This window comes from Halichoerus grypus, chromosome 6 (genome assembly GCF_964656455.1).
Source record: "Halichoerus grypus chromosome 6, mHalGry1.hap1.1, whole genome shotgun sequence".
In the NCBI taxonomy this organism is placed as follows: domain Eukaryota; kingdom Metazoa; phylum Chordata; class Mammalia; order Carnivora; family Phocidae; genus Halichoerus; species Halichoerus grypus.
In genome coordinates, this window is record NC_135717.1 from 5,319,883 (window position 1) to 5,340,625 (window position 20,743).

General features: G+C 50.4%; 1 long non-coding RNA gene across 1 annotated transcript; it reads left to right on the forward strand.

Annotated features, from left to right (window-relative positions):
- The first annotated feature begins 62 nt into the window (after positions 1 to 62).
- LOC118555447 (uncharacterized) lies at positions 63 to 6,678 on the forward strand. The gene is made up of 2 exons (XR_013448676.1): positions 63 to 2,846; positions 3,362 to 6,678. It is a non-coding gene; the product is annotated as an uncharacterized LOC118555447 (long non-coding RNA).
- Positions 6,679 to 20,743: the final 14,065 nt, after the last annotated feature.

Consider the following 20,743-nt stretch of genomic DNA (forward strand, 5'->3'; position numbering starts at 1 on the left):
GTCGTTTCTTCAGGACCCGCCCGCCAGCCTTGTGTTCCCAGGACGGAAGGCGAGGAGGGGGCGGCCGGGAGGGCCCGAGGCGGGGGGTGGGGGGGTGCGGGGGGCGCGGCCCTGTGGCGCCCGGAGGCGGGAGGAGGAGGCAGCTGTCGAGGTGGTTCCCCTTGGAACGGGCATGTCGCCGTTGAGCACGTCCTCGGAGGGTTCCCCCAGACTTGTGATCCTGGGAGGACAGCGTGCGCCGGTGGCGGTGACGGGCCGCTGTTCTGTTCAGGCTCCGGGGTGGCCAGTGACAGAAGCCCTGACGGGAGGCGGGCCGGCCTCGCCCCTCGCACCGGCTCAGACGTGAGCGCTCTGCCGCCTGCCGGCCCGGGTGGAAGTGACGCGCCCGCAGCTCTCCGTGCCCTCGGCAGCCCCGGAGCGGGTTACCCCGCAGTTAGGATGGAGATGAAAACCCAAACGGGAGACGTGCCTGCCGGCACGCCAGGCACAGCCCGACTTAGAGGCCGAAACGCTGTGGCTGGGACCTGGTCCCCCCTCCTCCCGCTCTGGTGCTCGCCCTTGCTCCTCTCCGAGGATGCAGACCGCCTTTCCCCCGCCGTGGTGGCCGCGGAAGCCCCGCACGGGCCGACTCCGCTGGGACGAAAGGCAGAAAAGCCTCTGATTCATCCTGGATGGCTCTGTGGTCTTGTGTGTAACCTTCGGTGTGGCTTTTGTGGACTGGCTCAGTCTGGAGATGTGGGTTACCGGGCGCTGTATGTTTGTGTCCCCCTAAAATTCGTACATTGAAACCTTCATCCTCAGTTGGATGGTATTTGGTGCTGAGGCCTTGGGGAGGGGGTTGGTCATCGGGTCACGGGGGTGGAGCCCTCCTAAGAAGGTAGTGCCCTTATGAGAAGAGACACGGAAGAGCCCACGCCCCCTCCCCTCGTGAGGATACAGAGAGGTGGCTGTCCACCAGCCAGGAAGGAGGCTGTCACCAGACACCAGACCTGCTGGCGCCTGGACCTTGGACTTCCAGCTTCCAGAACTCTGAGGGATGGCTGTTTGTGGTTTCAGCCCCCCAGTCTGGTATTTTTGTTATAGCAGCCCCAGGGGACTAAGACCCGTGGTGGGAGGGCTCAGTGAGGCCAGGGTGCCATTAGCAGGAGGACGAGTGGCTGCCAGGCAGCAGAAGCAGTAGTCTGGAGGTGGGGGGGACCTGTGCTCTGTTCTGTCGGTGACCGTTTGTAGCCATTTCTCCTATCTGGCCTCAGTTTCCACGTTAAAAGAAGCATTGGGTTAGGAGCGCTCCATGGTCCTTGGCAGAGCTCCTGTGCTGTGACAGAATTCAGTACCAGTTTCCCTGAACTCAGAGTCTGACACCGTGGAACTTCTGGGGACCCACAGTCCTCCCGGGGGCACCACCCCCACGCCCCACCCCCAGTCCTTTCAGCCTTTGCAGAGCTGACTCTCTTCAGTTGTCAGGAGGCCTGCATTTTTCTGCCCTCGCCACAGCTGATAGTCCTTGTTCCCATATCTGCACTTTTGTTTTAACCTTCGTTTCTTGTTTCTTGTCTATCCTCCTTGCCACGTCTCTCCTGGGCCAGACACAGTAGGTTCATATCCCAGCTCCGTCACTTACTGGACGAGTCACTACACCTCTGAGCCTGTGTCCTCGTCTGTAATGTAGGAATAACACCACTTGTGTCTTTGGGTTGGAGGGAGGACGAAGTGAGAAGATGTACGTAAAGTGCTTACAAGCACTCTCATATGACTAGTATTGTTATTATAGTCTCTGCATATTTGGGTTCAAGGCGCTTGGCCATTTACATCAAGTCTTAGAGTTTCAGAGGCAGCACTGGGTTCAGCAGCATTCCAGATGATTGATAGAGGGCTGCTTTCAGGATGATGGACATTACTGTATCCGTCTCTCATATTTGGGTCACGGAGGGATGGCTGGATAGATGACAGGCTGGGCGGTCTGGATTTCCCCCAGCACTTGCCCGTCAGTCACAGGAGAGAGCTCAGGCTTTCCAAATGGCTGGCTCTTCCCCACCATTTCTACCTTACACTGTAACCTCAGTTCTGTGGCAGCTGCCGTGAACCTTTAAGCCAGCCTTAGCAGAACTTGCTGCTGTGCTCCTGGCCCCAGCAGACTTCTGAACTTCCACGCAGCCCCCACTGTCCCACATGCCGTACCCACCCTCCTTCTACTGTCCATTCTCATTCAGCCTTAGGTCTCAGATCACAGGTCAGCTCTTACTAAACCCAAAAAAAGCAGACGTGGGTTATTTTGCCCTCATATTTTGTATGTTCTTGATTCTAGCCCCCCGCATACTGTCTTATAATTGTTTTTCTGTCTATGTCCCTGACCACATTGCAATATGTTTGAGGGAGTGACTTAATGATTTTTTTTAAGATTTTATGTGTTTATTTGAAAGAGAAAGAGCATAAGCGGGGGAGAGGGGCAGAGGGAGAAGCAGACTCCCTGCTGAGCAGGGAGCCTGATGTGGGGCTCAGTCTCAGGACCCCAGGATCATGACTTGAGCTGAAGGCAGACACTTAACTGCTTAACCGACTGAGCCACCCAGGTATCCCAAGGGAGTGACTTTTTTTTTTTTTAAGATTTTATTTATTTATTTGTCAGAGAGAGAGAGAGCACAAGCAGGGGAACAGCAGAGGGAGAGGGAGAAGCAGACTCCCCGAGTAGCAAGGAGCCCGATGTGGGACTTGATCCCAGGATCCCAGGATCATGACCCGAGCCGAAGGCAGACGCCCAACCGACTGAGCCACCCAGGCATCCCGGGAGTGACTTTCTTATTCGTATTGGAATTTCCAGGGCTTAGTAATTGCCTAACACATAATAGGTATTCGCTTTTTTTTTTTTAATTCTTTTATTGTTATGTTAATCCCCATACATTACATCATTAGTTTTAGATATAGTGTTCCATGATTCATTGTTTGTGCATAACACCCAGTGCTCCATGCAGAACGTGCCCTCCTCAATACCCATCACCAGGCTAACCCATCCTCCCACCCCCCTCCCCTCTAGAACCCTCAGTTTGTTTTTCAGAGTCCATCGTCTCTCATGGTTCTTCTCCCCCTCCGATTTCCCCCCCTTCATTCTTCCCCTCCTGCTACATTCTTCTTCTTCTTTTTTTCTTTCTTAACATATATTGCATTATTTGTTTCAGAGGTACAGATCTGAGATTCAACAGTCTTGCACAATTCACAGCGCTTACCAGAGCACATACCCTCCCCAGTGTCCATCACCCAGTCACCCCTTCCCTCCCACCCCACCCCCCACTCCAGCAACCCTCAGTTTGTTTCCTGAGATTAAGAATTCCTCATATCAGTGAGGTCATATGATACATGTCTTTAGGTATTCTCTTTTTATTAAAGGAATTAATATCCCTCCCCCAGGTCCCCAGATAATGGGTAAGTCTTGCACTGAAAAATGTTGGAAGAGCCTGAGCAAAAAGGGCAGAGATGAGCAGAACTGGCCCACACACATCGCTCCTCTGTCCATTTCATCCCCCACCTCCACCAACAACGAACATGGCCACCTTGGCCCTTTCTTTTTTTTTTTAAAGATTTTATTTATTTATTTGACAGAGAGAGACACAGCGAGAGAGGGAACACAAGCAGGGGGAGTGGGAGAGGGAGAAGCAGGCTTCCAGCGGAGCAGGGAGCCCGATGCGGGCCTCGATCCCAGGACCCTGGGATCATGACCTGAGCTGAAGGCAGACGCTTAACGACTGAGCCACCCAGGTGCCCCGCACGTTGGCCCTTTCTTAACATGGCTTCCAGTAGGCTCCGCATGCATTAAATGGAGGTGGTAAGGTTGTTCCTAAGATCTTTCTGATGGCCTGTCTTTTTGCTAACTACTGTTTGATTTTTCCTTTCTCTATGGAAACTCATTTGCTAGGAGTAAGGTCTTAATCACGAGTGGTTCATGGTACTTTCACTTTAATTCTGTTTACAGTTATTCCACCCTTTGTAAAGCTGATGAGTCAGATGTCTGGCCGTGAACCTGGTAAGGTAGGCCCCTGGACAGCCTTGCTCCCGGACGTCAGTTAGCCCTTCTCACTACTCAGCCAGTAGGGCCCTGCTCCCGATAACCCACACTGTTCAGAGTTACATAGGTGCTAGATGAAGCAGTTAAAAATGTGGTGTTCCCCCCATCTCTGGCAGAGGAAAACTTGCAGAAACCATCTGTTAAAAAGGACAACTGAAAGTTCATGTATGTGCATGTCCTGATTCGCAAAGGCAGCAGTGCCTTAAAGTGAAGAAGTGATGTTTTTGTTTCTAAGAGGAAACCTACAACACCTAAAATCTAAAACTTAAACAGACAATGAACTAAACCTGGAAGCCAGTGTTAGTCAGCGTCCCAGTTGTCTGATCTCCGCCTGGTTATGCAAACTCACGCAGACACGGCCAAGTCTAGCATTCGTTCAACAGCCATCTTTGGAGTGCTTGCAATGTTAGATTAGTGCTAGCGCGGGTGGGGATTCAAATCGGCCAAGAGACCTTTTCCCCTAGAGCTGAAAAGGTCCAGTGGGGGAGAGAGAACTATATTAGAAGAGGGGAAAGACTATAACCTGTAGGGGTGTACTTGATTGTTTGTATAAAGGTGGTTAATTCGAGGCTAAGGAGGATAAACTGATAAGGTCAGTGGTGAAGTACAAGGGTCAGGAGTAGACAAAGAAAACCCAGGTTAATTTGCTTAACATAAATTCAACTCCAGGAAGCAACATAAAGCTTGCACTCATACCTTAAAGTCCTTAGCATTTATGTACCAGTAGGTATACGGGTCTGTTTATCTCGTGGGCCAGAAGCTTCTCATGAAGAACTTACTTTGTACTTCTTGTACATATCACTCTGCACTAGACCCCATGACTGCTACTGGTTGATAGTAGTTGGAAGAATTTTTTTTTTTTTTAAGATTTTTATTTTTAAGTAACTCTGCACCCAGTGTGGGGCTTGAACTCACAACCCCAAGATCAAGATCCACCCGCTGCACTGACTGAGCCAGCCAGGCTTCCCAGGAACTTCTAATGGCAGTAGACTCACACAGAATGTGCAAAACCATACCATAATCTGTGTTATACTTGTATGTAAAAGAAACATACTATATATTTGATTCCAGAAATATAATTTGTCAAACAAGCCACTTGTACCTAAACCGTCTTTCATTGCGTTTTACAATCATTCACACAAACGAAGTTTATCATTAACCTACTCTGGAGTGAGGTTTCCTATCTCAAACCCCGTCAGCTCTCTTTCCAGCACAGAAATGGAGCTCCGTTGACGGTTGCCACGGGTAGGGTCTGCCCTGGGTGGTGGCTGAGAAAGAAGCTCCTGGCCTCAGCTCTCCCGGGCTGACCACGGCTCTCCCGGGAAGGCAGTGCATCAAGGATGGGTGCCACCAGCCACAGACCCACGCTGGCCCTTCTGAGGCGTTCTGGTATGCTTCCCTCTACCTGCCCAAGAACCAGTAATCTATCGTGGCTAGAATTAGAATTCACCGCTGCTAACTTGTTCCAAGAAGAAAAGCTTAAAGAAATTTTCAGACACTTTTAGGAGTAAAAGGGGATGCTCACTAGAAGAGATGCCAGGACAGGTAGTATAAAGCTAGATATATGGCTCCTCTAATTATAGATTTAAATGTGAAAAACAAAACTTCTGGAAGATAATATAAGAAATATCTTTTTTTTTTTAAGGTAGGCTCCACGCCCAGCATGGAGCCCAACACGGGGCTCGAACCCACGACCATGAGATGAAGACCTGGGCCAAGATCAAAAGTCAGACACTTAACCGACTGAGCCACCCAGTGCCCCCATATAAAAATATCTTAAAAGATTTTGAGGTAAGGAATGATTTCTACAAAAAAGACGTAGAAAGCACCAACTATAACGGAAGAGATGGACACCATTAAAAGGGTAAAAAGGCAAGCCACAAAGCAGAAGAAATTTGCAATACGCATAACCAACAAAGGGCTAGGATCCAGAACATAGAAAGAAGTGCCAATCAGTAAGAAAAAGACAAACATTTAAATTATGAAAAAGGTGAAGGACCTGAACGGGCACGTAAGAAGAAAGAGGAAATACAAATGGCTAATAAACATGAGAAAGTGCCCAACCTTAGCAGTAAGCAGGGGAATACAAATTAAACCCACAAGGAGTTGCCTACCAGATAGGCCAAGTGGAAGTAGAAGTGGGTGCTATCGCTGGGGAAGTCAGTCTGACATTATCTCCTGAAGCGGAAGATAGGCCTGCCCTGTGGTCAACAGTGCCTTTGCTAATACACACACCAGGAGCACATGTGAGAACATTCTCAGCAACATTGTTTCTTTCGGCTCAAAGTGTCCGTCAGCTGTGGAATGGATAAGTGTGATGGAGTCATATAGCGAGTGTTAATCGGTAACCAAAAATGGAGTACAACTAGATGCAACAACGTGGGTGAACGTAGAACGTATGGTGACTAAAAAAAGCTAGCCTCAGTCGTTAGGCGTCTGCCTTCGGCTCGGGTCGTGGTCCCGGGGTCCTGGGACCGAGCCCCGCATCGGGCTCCCTGCTCCGCGGGAAGCCTGCTTCTCCCTCTCCCGCTCCCCCTGCTTGTGTTCCCTCTCTCGCTGTGTCTCTGTCTGTCGAATAAATAAATAAAATCTTCGGAAAAAAAAAAAAAGCTAGCCTAAAAGAGTACATATGATCCCTTTTGTATGCAAAGTTCAAAAATAGGCAAGAATTTAATTATAATATTTGAGGATGTATGTTTATAGTAAAAATATAAAAATAAGTAAATGGTTACCATAACATTACCATAAAAACCAGGATGTGGATGCCTTTGGAGCACCAAAGGGACATGCTGAGGCTTTGGGATTGTTGCCAGTGTTTTAGTTCTTGACCTGGGCAGTGGTTACATAAGTTTTGCTTTATGATAATTCATAACATTTTTGTCTCAGACAGTCTTCTCTATTATATTTTATAATTTAAAAAGGTTTATTTTTGGGGTGCCTGGATGGCTCATTCGGTTAAGCGTCTGCCTTCGGCTTGGGTTGTGGTCCCGGGATCCTGGGATGGAGCCCTGCATCAGGCTCCCTGCTCAGCAGGGAGTCTGCTTCTCCCTCTCCCTTTACCCTTCTCCCCGCTCGTGTTCTCTCTCTCTCAAGTAAATTAAAAAAAAAAAACAACCTAAAAACCAAAAAAAAATCCAGAAAACCCTGAGCATTTAAAATAAATAAATAAAATAAAATAAAATAAAATAATTTTTCCCCCCAAAGGACATATGGTTAAAGCAACAGTCCTAGTTTTACCTGAATGAGATAACTTACCAGTGACAGTGTCACACAGGATTTTTAAAAATGTTGTAGCTCAAATAATCCAGAAAAAAAGACAAGATGATGTGCCCTAGAAATCTGTTTGAGGGCGCGGAGAGCGCGCTGGCATGATGGTGACACCAGGGTGATAGCGACATGAAAAGACGTTTGAGGCGTTTCCAGAAAAGTAAGAGTGAGAAACATTTTCAAAACATTCATACATGTATCTCTGATTTGAAATGTGTACGTAAAACCAAGTTAATAAATAGTACAAATTGCCATCCATTTCATTTTTATTCTCAAAAAGTTGAGCGCAAGTCAGCTGCATCTTTTCTGGGAGCTTCCCAGGGGAAAGAAAGCGCAGTCTGCGTTGGGACAGTCCCAGTAGCTGTTACCAGCCCCATCTGACGGAACACAAAGGAGAAGTCATTGGCTGATGTTCACACAGCTAATTTTCAAATTTCTTGGGTTGCAGACCGAAAGGTGGACGGGAATCCACGGCAATGGGAAGTGTGTAACTCACAGCATCGACGGCAGCCTGGAAAACTAGGTTCAGCAAACAAACGAGGTTCAGCAAACCTCGTTCAGGAACGAGGGCCCCCGAGAGCCACCATCACCGTGCCCTTCGTGCCGCAGCAACAGCCTGACCAGGGTGCGGGCGTTGGTGTTGTAGGAGTTGCCCCGGGGCCACGGCCTCCTCCCCGTTCTGGACCCGGCTCGGGGGGCACGCATTCCAGTCTGTCCCTTCTGTCACTCACTGCAGACCCGAAGTCCCAGGCTCAGGTGTCCATTGGGCCAACATCAGCTCTTCCGCCTATGTCTTAGGGACTTGGGGTTTGAGGGAACAAGGATCTCACCTTTTAGGGTCCCTCCCAAGATTCCCAGATCTGGGCAACAGAAGGTAGTTCACACACTGAATGGTCAGAAATGGCCATTTTCATTTTCCCTTTAGAGGGAGGTGGTGACAAGGCCGGGACCGGTGCCCAGGACAGCACGCATTTCCACTGTCCCTTCTGTGTTTCTTTGGACCTGGGGGTGAGATGGGTGGCAAACCCCAGTCACCAGTGGCAGTATCCTCACCCCCTCGTGTAGTCGCTGGAGTCAGATCCCAACGGGGGGCTGCAGACGGGAACCTGCTGAGGTCACCCACACAAGAATCAGTCCCAACAGCAGCTCTTGAGTTATTTTTAAGCCAGTCAACAGCAGGCCAAGGACAGTGTGGGTGCAGGTACAAAGAGAAATACTCCAGGCTCCTGCTCTAATCTCTTAAAACATCAGGTGGGGGCACCTGCGTGGTTCAGCTGTTTGAGCGTCTGGCTCTTGGTTTCCGCTCACATCATGATCTTAGGATCGTGGGATCGAGCCCCGCGTCAGGCTCTGCACTCAGCACGGAGTCTGCTTGGACCTCTCCCTCTGCTTCTCCCCCTGCTCATGCTGTCTCTAAAATCAGTTAATTAATTAATGTAAAAAAAATTAGCTGTATGTTATGCTGCCTTTAACGTAAGGTCTTATTATAGAATTCCTGAATTCCTCTTTCTAGTCCCCCTTTGTAGTTCCAAGTGTACGTTTTAAGGGTGAAGTGCTCTATGATCTTTTCCCAATTTATATTTTGCAGTTATTATCACTCTTTATCCCTAAATGATGAAAATCATCAATTAAAGGAAGCTTTAGGAACGTCAACTTTGGGGTTGTTTGACAAGCTACTTCACTGCCTGGCATTGTAAGTGCTCAGTAAATGCTGGAGAGGGCCTGGAGGTGGGGCAGGTAGTGGAAGGGATTTGGAGAAATGGGAGAGAGAACGTATTTGATTTAGACATGGAGAGGCCTCTGTAGGCGGCCAGTATGTCTCCTCCAAAGGTAATGAAATTGAGAAAAAATTTATAGAGGAAATTTCTCCAGAAACCTAAAAGGACCAGGACCAAGGACCAGAGCAGGGTGGGATCCCTGACCAGGGCCTCTGGACAGCCAAGACGGCAGGGAAGCTGGCCCCGAAACCACGCAGGAGTCCACTCTCAGTGCAGGTGGAAAGGAGGGACTTAGACAATTAGGTGCGTGAGCCAGGCCACTCTATGGGCCCAGACTGTTGTCCTTACTTGACCAAGGATGACCCTGGGGCTTGGGGAGGTCACCCTGCCCAGAGGCAGCTGGGATTCAACCTTTAGGCACTTGGCCCCAGAGCCTGTGTTGTCATCCCTAATCTCCTGCCTCTCTGTGCAGTTTTAGGATTTCTCTGATGGAGCTACATCTTAGCAGGGGCCTGAATAAAGGAGTGAGGATATGAGTGGCGCGCACAGCGGGAATGTCACGTGCAACAGCCCGGGACCGGCAGGGAGGCAGGGTGGCTGGAGTCCGGGAGACATGAGGCTCAGTAACAGTGAGCTCAGAGTGCCTGGAGGGAGAGGGCCGATGGGGTTAGGGCAGAGCCGTGCATTCATAATGAAGCCCAAGGGATGCGTTACTAAGTGTGCACAAGTGCAGTTGTAAGTGCAGAAGGTAACAGATTGTTTAATGTCCACTGCTTTCATTAAGTAGGTGTGGACACAGACCCCAGGGTGGCCCCATGATCCCTGCCCCCTCTGTCCCCTCTGATGTGGGCTGGCCTGTGACTTTCCTCTAGCTAGTGGAATACTGCAGAGATGCAGGGATTTGGCAGATGTAATTAAGGTCCCAAATCAGTAGATTTTGAGTTAATTAGAAGGGAGATGATCCTGGGTGAGCTCAGCTTAATTAGATAAAAGCCCTTTTAAGAGGGACTTGGGCTTTTCTGAGGCTCGACACTGGCTCCTGCTGGCCTTGCCGAAGCAAACAGCCGTGTTGTGAACGGCCTCTGGCGAGGGCCACATGGCAGGGGACCTCAGGCAGCCTTAGGATCCGAGGGCGGCCAACAGCCAGTCAGAAGCTGGGGCCCTCTGTCGTCAGCTGCAAGGAAATGTTCCCAGCCAACAGTCGAATGAGCCTAGCAATGAGTTCTTCCCCACTCACACTTCAGGTGGGGACACAGCCTGGCGACACGTTGGTTGCAGGCTTGTGAGACCCTGAGCAGAAGACCCGGCGAGGCCGTGCCCAGACTCCTGACCAACAGACACTGTGAGATAAGAAATGTGCATTGTTTTAAGCTGCTAAGTATGTGTAGTGTAGAAAATGAATACAGTAGATTTCTAACATACATATATACACATACAGATTTGTGTGTGTGTGTGTGTTGATTTCCCCTGATGATAAAGCAATGCTTTGTACTTGTTTCTGTCAGTGTAAGTAGAAACAGCTAAATGCATGGGACCAAGGAACAAAGCCAGCGGCCCCAGAAGAAGCAGGAGCAGTCAGTGCTGGTGATTAGTCATGAGAGCAGGCACGCGCCTGCCCCAGTGCTCACACACCAGCCAGGTAGTGAGCGGGCTTCACAGCACGTCCCCAGGTAGGCAGTATGTCACCCAAGTGTCCTCAAGAGAAGACATCACCGTGAAGATCCAGTCCTTCATTTCTGGGCGATAAAATTTCTAGAGGCCTTGCTAATTTTAATACAATGCTAACAAGGCAGGGCACCTGAGTGGCTCAGTCAGTTAAGCGTCTGCCTTCAGCTCAGGTCATGATCCCAGGCTGCTGGGATCGAGCCCCGCATCGGGCTCCCTGCTGCCCCTCCCCCTGCTTGTGCTCTCTTGCTCTCGCTTACTCTCTCAAATAAATAAAATCTTAAAAAAAGACTTGAACAAAACCACTGCTAATAAGGCAAACATATATATATATATATTTTAAAGATTTTATTTGACAGAGACACAGCGAGAGAGGGAACACCAGCAGGGGGCGTGGGAGAGACAGAAGCAGCCTCCCCAAGGAGCAGGGAGCCCGATGCAGGCCCGATCCCAGGACCATGGGATCATGACCTGAGCCGAAGGCAGACGCTTAACGACTGAGCCTCCCAGGCGCCCCTAAACATAAATTTTTAATAATGCTAACAGATGAAGTCACTGTTTTGTAATGACAGGACTAGAATACCACCCAGCAAGACTTCAAAAAATGCATCATTTTAGGGGTGCGTGGTTGGCTTAATCGGTAGAGCATTCGACTCTTTTAGAGAGAAAGTGCATGTGCGTGCAGGGTGGGGGACAAATAGGAGGGTAGGGACATCGTGGGTGGGGAGTGGCAGAGGGAGAGGGAGGGAATCCCAAGCAGACTCTCCACTGAGCACAGAGCCCGATGCGGGGCTTGATCCCACAACCCTGAGATCATGACCTGAGCTGAAATCAAGAGTCAGATGCTTAACCAACTGTGCCACCCAGGCACCCTGAGCATGTGACTCTTGATCTCAAGGTTCTAAGTTTGAGCCCCACACTGGGTATAGAGATTACTTAAAATCTTCAAGAAAAAATGCATCATTTTAGGGGAGACATAAGGTTGCAAAGAACTAAAACCTGTGTGAAGGGTTTGGGTTTTCCAAATCTGACCGATGCAGGAAATGACATTTCTAAGAAGCAACTTTAGCCTAGATCCAGCCCTGTCCAAGAATCCATCTATAACCAAAATGCCTTAACTCAGCTGGTTAGAGATGGTATTCTTTTTGTTTGGGGCCTTTAACCTGGAAAAATATCAAATATAGCTATAATCCTAGAATGATAGTTTTTTTATTTTATTTTATTTTTAAAGATTTTATTTATTTGACAGAGAGGGAACACAAGCAGGGGGAGAGGGAGAGGGAGAAGCAGGCTTCCCGCGGAGCAGGGAGCCCGATGTGGGGCTCTATCCCAGGACCCTGGGATCATGACCTGAGCCGAAGGCAGACACTTAACAGCTGAGCCACCCAGGCGCTCCTAGAATGATAGTTTTTTAAAAAGTAAAGGAAATCATGAAGATGATGTTGATATTTAGCCTGAGAAATTAGTCCACGCCTTCTGTGCCGTCTGAGGTGTTTGCAATAATTAACCATGCCACGTTTATAACTACAGGTTAAGCTGTTGAAGAGAATTACTTTTTTTGTAGTTGTGTTTTAGGTGTGAAAAGAAAGATTGTAAAATTTGGTTCATGAGAGCTTACACTGAACATGAAAAAAGTACAGGGAGTGTGGGTGTGCTCTTCATGCCTGATGCTCCGGGACAGTTAGGAACCTAGTCAACTCGGGAAAGATCTGGGTTCCGGAATCTGAGCGTGGGGCCCAGCCTTCCAACAAACGAGGATATCTTTTCTATTGTAGTAAGAGGACAGAGGCCCTGGGCATCTCTGTGAAGGTGCCAAGATCTCCAAGTGAGAAAAAAAAAAAAAACCAAATTGCACAACAAAACATAGAGTGTCCACAAGGGGGAAAAGTCAACCCTAGTAAATCACATATGCATAGAACTCCTGGGAAAGGATGACGAGATCCGCTCCAAACCCTTTACTGTGATATGTGTGGGGGCTGAGGGACTGTTTGTTTGTTTGTTTTTTAACCTGATGTCAATGTTTAATGTGCAAATTCCTGTACAAGGCTCCGGGCAGCAGACGGAGACCACGCACCATGCCTGACGCTCACTCCGTGTCGCGCACACGCACTCACCTCTCACAAAAATCCGATGAGGTTGCTACCGTTCTTACCCCATCTGACAGGTGAGGAAACTGAGCCCTAGGCGGGCTCCAAGTTAGTAGGTCCAGGAAACGGAGGCCTGGAATCCAGACGGCTTGACCTCCTGGAGCCTGTGCGCTTAATCAGAAAACTGCAGGGCAGCCCGGCCTACCTCACTGACTCTCGGAGACAGTAACAAGGCCAAGCCACTCAGGCTGCCAGGACAGCGTGCCGAGTGAGCGGTGTGGGAATCCCGAGGAGGAAGGAAGGACTCAGCGGTGTAGAGCATGCTGTCCACGGTGCTGAAACTCTTGGCCGGTACCCCGGAGAGCCGGGGGTTTGTGTTGTGGGCACTGGGGTACCACTGCTGGGTGTAAGCAAGGAGCCCTGTCTGGGGACGCTGAGCGCAGTGGCTCTGAAGGGTGATTCTTCCCATGCTTGGTGGCAGGGGTGCCCCGAGGGACTAGAGGCTGGGACACCCTCGGGGGGCCTGGAGGTGACAGAGGCCAGGACCAGTAGCCATGAGATGGACAAGAAGGTTGTGTCCCCTCTAAAAGAAAGACCTCATACTTACAGCTCAGTAAGGCTGTTTTTTGGGTTTCTTAAAAAGGACAGACCATATAGGTCTTGGTTCCGATGTGTAGGCATATCGGAGGGGGATGTGTTTTCACTGGGGCCGGGGGGGCTTCTCTGAAACTAAAGAGGACTAAGGGTTGCATTATGGCTAGCATCACCACCCGCAAATTATTCTCCACTATCCGGTTTTGCTCACTGATGATGGGAACTTCAGATAAGAGCTCAGGTTTGAAAACAGAGTCCCTCAGGCAGTGTGGTGTGTGGTGTGCAATGAGCACATTTCACACCCATCCCAGCCTTTGGCCCGCAGCAGGCTGAAGTGCTGGTGACCAGTGAACACAGGACCCACCGTGGACAGAGTGGGCCCTGCGGGGCTTCTCCCAGCAGGCCTTGCTTTTCGGGATCCTGACACCAGCTTTACGCACAGCTCCTGGGTACCCCCTTTCTCCTGGCCGAGGTATAGAGCACGTTTCCCTTTTTCTTAGGTCTACATTGGAACCCCAGAAGGAACTCAGCTGAGGAAAGTCAGGGAAACAACCCACAGAAATGAATGAATGATGGTTTTGAAGGGTGCTTGGTTCCTGGAATTCAGGGGGCTGTTCTTGCCTCATGGCTCAAGGTACCATCCCTGCTGCACCTGTCCCTACTGACAGTTTCCAGGGACACAGGACAAAACCCAACACTGGCCTTTGTCTTTGGTGCCGGTCACATCTTGTCCTTACCTGGCGAGCCCTACAGTTCCCATCTCTCCTAAGTCGTGGATTTGATCCAGGATGCCCTTGGCAGTGGTCCTAAATGGGCTTCGCCTTAACTGCCAGAGGCAAAATCCCATGGGTGGCACCTCCAGCCTCTTCCTAGTGGTGGGACTCCGTGCTTGGAACCTGAGAATCTTGGAACAGGGAAGGATTGTGAGGCTGCATTCTGTCCCCTGCCTGGTTCCTCCTGGGCCCTCCAGCCCCGCGATGGCTCCTCCCCGGGGGCCTTCTCCTCCGTCACTCCTTCATGTCTGCCACTGCCTGTCTTCTGCGGGAGCATAAGGGGGCTGTTCCCAGCCCCGTCCTCAGGCTCCGTCCCCGCGCCCAGGAGCAGCCCCCTGAAGCCAGCCATGACGACGGTGCAAGCGGCAGGTAGGGGCCACGGGGCAGGGCGGAGCGGGCTGGGCAGAAGGAGAGGGGCCGAGGATGGGGAGGGGCCTTCAGCGGAGGTGGCCTCTCTTCCTGGGGACCTCAGCCCGCTCAGCCCTCCAAGCTGGCTGGTTTCACAAAGCTCCTTCACGAAACCACGTCAAAGCCTCAGCCTCTTCTGCTTCACTCTGCAGCTTGCAGAAGAACCAAGTTCTGGGTGTCACTGGCCAGACAGAACAAGGGCTGAGAGAAGGAGGCCTTGGAGGCCCTGCAAGGGGCTGTAAAAATCATCTGGGGCAGCTCACAGAGGTCCCTCGTGGCCCCAAGGAGGTGACCTCTCATCTCAGCTTGGGAGTGGTCATTTGCTTTCCCCCAACCACAGAAGAGTCCCAGTTGTCACCGAATTCAGTGGTAACAAGCTCACCTTGGTTTCTCTTTACTGTCATGAATTAAACAATGGTGACAGATTTCAAAAGGAAATACCTTTTGCAAATCTGAGTAACTTTCATTGACCTCTGGGAGAGGGTAGAAAAGTACATTTTTTTTTCCCACTGATGATACTCTATAATCACGAAAACCACTGAGATCCCAAAGGGCATCAATCATCTTCATGGGCATCTTCCCTATACTCTAGGCACTCTTGGCTTTTTAAAACCAGGAATGGCTTTCTGGAATGATCCAGACCTACTTCTAGCCTGGAGGGGGATGCACTTCATGGTCTATGGGCCAGAGCTCAATTCTGGAGGCCGGAGGATCTAAGTTTGAATCCTTACCAGCCACATGACTTGGGCAAGGTCAGCGGTTTTGAGCACCTACCGTCCCAGGCACTGGGGAGACAGGGAGAAGGCACCATCCCGGCCCACAGTGGGCCTCACTTAGTGGAGAGAGAGGTGCTTTCCTTATATGTCAACTGGGGGAAAAAAATCTGCATATCCTGGCCCTGATCTGAATCCCCACACAGTGCCCAACACACAACAGTGTGACAAAGGTTGAGTTTCGCCCTGTCAGTTCCATTCAGAAATGGTGATACTGTCGTTGTGGAAGATGAGAAGGTAGACATGCCCCCACAGAGGAGACATTGTTAGAGTTTCGAGAGGATGCTTGAAGTCTTAGTATAAGAGAGCCTGGCTTACAAAGGTTAAGTGACGAGCTCAGACAAGAGCTGTTCTCAGTTTGTAGAAATCTGGACGGCAACCAGCTGTTGTTCCAACCTCAGCCCACTTCCTCTGAGTGCTGCCCTCAACGTCCATGAGAGAGAGAGAGAATTTGGCTACAGTTTTTTTGGATGCCCTCCTGCCCCCAATCAAGAAGTCTTGGAAAAGCACCCTGTTCTGTTACTCTGCATATGGCAGAGATAAAAGGCATTAAGTTAATTTTGCATGTGGTTGCCACAAACGTGTTTGACTGCCATGTTTTTGCCTATTATTAGTCCAGATACATTGGTTACATCCATTAATACTGAGCTGCTTTTCAGGGGTTTTGGGTACAGCTACTTGGAAACTTATTTAGCTAGAAACTTGCTATCCAGAATTTGCTCTTTGTTCTTGTGAGAATTGCTGGAAAATGTTGACTTAGACATTTTTTATGTGTCATTGCATGAGTGTGTTCTACCGGGTAGACCTACGGAGCAAGGACCACCTCTTAGAGAATGAAGGGCGTAGTATAGAATTAAATATGGTAATATATATATATATATATATATATATATATATAGATGAGAATTACCCTGTGACCCAGCGTGAAATTGTCACCTGTGTTGCATAGAAACGTATGTACTTAATTTATAAAATATTTAGAAATATTTGCCTAGTAGAATTATAAGGCTTACCACCGGCTTACCATAAAACTTAAAACTGAGTGTTTATCTAAGATAAACATTTAGCAAATATTTGGTGAGCGCCTTCTCTGAGCCAGGCACTTGTAATTGGTTACAGCCTTGGATTTTGAAATATTTACTGCTGCTTGCTTTTTTTTTTTGCCACAATCCCAACCATGTGAGATGCTAGTTTCCTGAATGTGCAAGACACTCACATGATGGGTAATCAGCAGTCTGCAAAAAAGGACATGGATCCTTGTTTAGTTTCCTCTGGCTACATCTGAGGAGAGTCCTTGGTGACTGTCAAGGTCTGGAGGACAGTGGCACCTCCCAGGCAGGGGCCAGCACGTGGACGGCCTGACCAGGTCCCCTGCAGAGCGCTCCCAGCAAAGACCTGTACACATAGCAATTAAAGTCATATTTCCTCACTTTTATGGACGTGGCAATACTAAAAAAAAAAAAAATCAATGTCTGCGTGATATGAACATGCAGAATTTCAGCTATCTGAAAAATGTGCACAGAGGAAGATATGTTCCAACCCTTCAATCGGAGTGTATTTCTGGTAAAATCGGCAGTGGCTGGCTTTTCCTGTGCACTTTGCGTGGAGGCAGGGTACCGGGATGACTAGTGGCAGGAATGCTGATGTGGGATCTGAAGATCCACCTTTCCTGGCTGGGAGACCTTGGAAAAGCTACAGGACCTGAGTCAAGCAGTTTGGGGCCATCCAAGCCTACTTCATGGGTTGGCCCCGAGGAAGAACTGAGGTGTTTATAACATCGACTGAGTAAATTTAAAGATCAAATTGACTTTATTCAGTGACTTGTGAAGGGGCAGCATCCCATCGTGCAGATAGAAAGGAGCTCCAGAGAGCTGCACAAAATGGGAGACTTTTGTAGGCAGAAGGGGGCAGGGCAAGGAGAGAGCAGATCGCTTTCTCTAAGGGGTTAGAAGGGTTGTCAGGTGGATCACCTCACTACTGCTGGCCAGGAAGTTCCAGATGGACTGGTTTAAAACTGCACTCCTGGGAAGGGCTGAAACTGCAGTTTGGCTGGGTATTAAGTCTTGGTTTGCTGACATGGGGCTGAGCACAAGTGACTCCATTCGGGGCTCATCTCTTTTTTGTAACATAGGTGAGATTATTCCTGGTCCCGCTCTGAAGTAGCATCACTGGTCTCGGTCAGCTCTTACACTGCCGTGTGGTCAAATCCTGACTCTCTAGCCTCGCCAAGTGCCCATTCTCCTCGGTAACTTCCCTACTTCCTCTTCTTTCCTGGAACCCCAGCACCCCTCCCCTATCCTCAGTCTCACTGCTGACCTTGCTTCCTGTGTCATACAGAAAACAGAAGCATTCGGAAGAATGCTCCCACATGCTCCACCTTCTCCCATTTCTGTGGGTGACCCTGGGATCCCAGCACGGGGCCCCTTCTCCCCTCTTTCTCCCATATCCTCCCTCTTCCTACGAGGATCGTTCCCACCAGGATATACACATGCTCTTACCTTCCTTCCCCTCAGAACACAAGTAAACAAACCGAAGCTGGTCCTTCTGGTCTCACGGCTGACTCTGACCTCCCTCCAGGCTCTGCTCACCTTCTCGATGCGCCCACTCCAAACACCGATGCAAGATCACACACCACTGCACCGCCTTGGCCACCTCACCTCCAAGCCCTTGACCCTGCTCATCTCTTCCCTATAGCACTCACCACTTTCTATGACTGCCTCCACCCCCATTGGAGTGTAGCTCCACGAGGCAGGATGTTGCCAGTTTTGTTGCATCCTGGGCAGAGTATGTGCTCCATAAATACTTGTTGAGTGGGTGATCGGCTGTCAGCCACTCAGATTGTCTCAGATCTTTATCATAAGGCTAATGCTTCGTAGTTTTCTTCCTGCACAGCCTTCCTTTGGTTAGGTGTTTCTTCGGGATATGCATGCACAGAGTCAGCCTGGCTGGGCCTGGCCTCCCCACATGTCCCCTCCAGACAGCTTCTTCTGGTTCATGTCCATGTTCTGGCAACATTGTCACCTGGGCCAGAAACCTGAGCATCATGCCTATTCCACATCCGTCCAGGAGGTGACCAAGTCTCAATGGGCTCTTGACCTCTCTTTCCCCTTGCCTCTCCATCTCCACAGCTGTCCCTCCCTCCTTGATTCCCTGCCTCTGAACTACCCTCTACTCTGCTGCCAAAGCCATTTTTTTCTAATGTGCAAATCTGCTGCTGCTCCTCCCCTGTTTAAACTCTGGCAGTTCTGCTGTAAGCTCTAACGGGATGCTATCCCACCTCCAGCGTCTGGGCCCCACCTCTTCTGGCCAGCCCCACCCTTGCTTGCTGGAGACCCTCTCAGGGTTCGGATCACACCAAGTGACTCAGCCTTGGCAGGCAGTGCGCTGCTCTTTGGGATGGGAGTTCATGCTGCCTGGAATGCTGGTCCCCTGGTCCCTCGGGCCAAGTCACCACTGGCATTCTAAATGGGACTTCTGCCCTGGTCCTCTTAGGGCACCCAGGGTTCATGGGCACCCCTAACCCTCTCATTGCACATACCTCACTGCACTGCCATTGTGAGTTTACTGTCTGACTCCCTACCACACTGCTTCTTTTGTGTGTCCCCGGCCTGTCATCTTTGTCCCAACCCCCCCCCCCCCCCCCGCCCCAGGCCTTTCAAGGCAGAACACGGGATAACAGGTCACACTCAGCGTGCTCCTGAATGAAGGGGCAGGACCTATTTTGTGTCTGTGAGCGATGTCCACCAAAGTGATGTTGGGAAATCCCAAGCCATGCCCTCTCATTCATGAACATAGATTTCCAAGCTAGGGGACACTGCTGGGGTGGGGGTGGGGGGGAACCAATTATTGGAGAAGGGAGCCAGAGGCCAAGGATTTTGTGGAGTTTGAATTAGTAAACAAAGGCACATGAAGAAGGGAAAATTAACCAGGAAACTGAAGGGACATCAGCCAACTTACCTTTGGTCCAATAGGTAAGGACCTCACTGAGCTACGTCATGAGCAGTTGCAAGGTGGGGAAGGATGGGGGCCCATTGGGGTGTCCACAGCTGCCCAGGTGTCAGCAGGCTTGACCCAAGCCCACTTTTCTCTGGTTGGTGAGGTTGGGGATGCACCCCTGTTCTTCCTTGGTGGGGCTCTCACACTGTGGGGCCATCTCTCTCTCAGGCCAGGACCCCTGCTGGCCACAAAGTCCTTGGCCACTCTCGTCCAGTCTCCATTCTTTTTTTTTTTTTTTTAAGATTTTATTTGTTTATTTATTTATATGACAGAGAGAGACACAGCGAGAGAGGGAACACAAGCAGGGGGAGTGGGAGAGGGAGAAGCAGGCTTCCCGCGGAGCAGGGAGCCCGATGCGGGGCTCGATCCTAGGACCCCAGGACCATGACCTGAGCCGAAGGCAGATGCTTAACGACTGAGCCACCCAGGCGCCCCCCAGTCTCCATTCTTGACCTGGCTCTCCCCTAATGCTAGTCAGGCCCGCCCCTCATTTCTCCCCCACAGGATGCTGGGATGATGATGACCAGTACAGGAGATGGGCTTTGAGGGGCTAAACTTGTAACCCAGGGATAAGATGGTCTCTGAGGAAAAGTTAAAAATAAGGTGGGGTCTGAGATGTCCTTAGTCCTCATGCTAGATCCATCTGCAGGTCACACGAAACACCAAATGCTACAGAAGGCCCTGGAAAGGCCTAGAGGAGCTACGAATTTAAGGGGCTTTAAGCTTGCAGATCCTTCTTTTCCGAGTTTTACTACAAGCCCATTAAGCATTAGCGGGCAGCAATAAAAACGCTTCAGCGAGGGAACCCGACCTAGCGGTTGGTCTTTGCGTCAAGTTCAGGCCACGCCCCTTGCCTGAGCCTCGGTACCCGGGCTGTAGACTGGGACTAAGTACCTCCCGGGTTGTTGTGACGATTAGCAAAACCGACGAACGAGGGAGGGACGGTGCTTGTCACTAAGTAGGTGCTCAATATTTAGGGTTTTGTCCCCAAGCGGGGAATTATTTGTGATCAGCGGCTACAAGTCCTAGAAATCACCTAATTTAATTCATCAAGAAGAAAACCGAGGGAATGAACATCAGCTGAGCGCGAGCAGGCAAGGCTGAGAAGCCCGCCCTGCTTTTTCCTGCCGGAGCTTGCACTTCCACTGCCCCGGGCCGCCGCCCTGATTGGGATCCCGGGTCGCTCGGAACGCGCAGCCCCCGGCCCCTTTGCCCCGAAGCGGTGACAACCAGGAGACGGCCGGGGGACTCGCCCCTCCTGGACTCTCCTGGCCGCCCCGGGCTCCTGCCCTTCCCGGTGGTGAGTGGGCTCGGGCGATCGGATCTCCCCCCGGGCCAAGGGGTCTCCGCTGGGAGATGGGTGGGGCGGGCCCAGGCGCTGGAAGGGGCGGAGTCCGCGGGCCGT